At 33.6% G+C, this 1,127-nt stretch overlaps 1 pseudogene; it reads left to right on the plus strand.

Moving 5' to 3' along the window:
- Nucleotides 1-268: 268 nt before the first annotated feature.
- Nucleotides 269-387, plus strand: LOC112470884 (annotated as a pseudogene).
- The last annotated feature ends 740 nt before the right edge of the window (nt 388-1,127 follow it).

Consider the following 1,127-nt stretch of genomic DNA (forward strand, 5'->3'; position numbering starts at 1 on the left):
ATCGCTGTGTTACCAATACTTGGCAAATTGTAGACACTCAATAAATATCTATTAAATCAATGAGTGAGTTATTCACTTAATAGATATTTAATAGAATATATAAGCAATGCAAAATATGATTATATCTGGAATATAGTGAGCAAAAAGAGCATAATAGAAAAGGATGGAGAGACAGGAAGGGACCAGATTTATACAGGTCCTTTTTAGGCCATTATAAAGTCTTTGGATTTTGTCTGAGTACAATATTAAGCACCTAATATTTTCAAGAGTCTACAGCCATGCCACCTTGAATGTGCCCAATCTCAGCTGATCTTGGAAGCTAAGCAGGGTCGGGCCTGGTTAGTACTTGAATGGGAGGCCACCTAGGAATACCAGGTGCTGTAGGCATTAAAAAAAATCAGGAACTATGTGAGAAATGAGTGTGTATGTGTGTGTTTGTGTGTGAGTGTGTGTGTATGTTAGAAGGGATGCAAAGAGTAGTAAACTATGTTATTTCTTTAAAAACAACACACTATATAAGGGTAAACTGATTTGTAAAGAAAACAGCAACCAATGGTTTCTTTAAGGAACGAAATAAACTAGAAAAGCAAGAGTTCTCAAATGGTTATTATATTGATAAACTGAGAATGTTTATGTAAAATAACTTTGTAAATTGTAAGAGCAGTGCTTATAGTATTTGGTTCTTTCAGACATACATATGCCCTGCACGATGCCTCAGAAATAACAGGCGTTTAATAAATGCTTCTAAAATAAATGGGTGAGTGGATGTCATTATTATTACTATTAATAGAAATGGTTTAAAATAAGAATGTGCAAGAAGTAGGTAGAAATTTTAAAAACCCAGCACGCTGCTTCCTAATATGTATTTTATCTACTCCATAAAATTTTCTATCAAGACGTTTTTACTTAAAATCATATCTCATAAAGATATTCAGCTAGTACCAGAGACTCTGACTGCCCACAATCACTCTGAGCTACCCAAAATGATTGAGCAAAAAATCACGTGAATATCTTTTATAAAATGCACACTTCCAGGCCTTACTTCAAATCTTCAGATTTGAATCAGGATGAAAGAGAGGAAGTATTTCCTAGGATTTTGCATTTTAAAAACAATCTTCTAGGTAATT

Source organism: Pteropus alecto, unplaced genomic scaffold (assembly GCF_000325575.1).
Source record: "Pteropus alecto unplaced genomic scaffold, ASM32557v1 scaffold119, whole genome shotgun sequence".
NCBI classification, from domain to species: domain Eukaryota; kingdom Metazoa; phylum Chordata; class Mammalia; order Chiroptera; family Pteropodidae; genus Pteropus; species Pteropus alecto.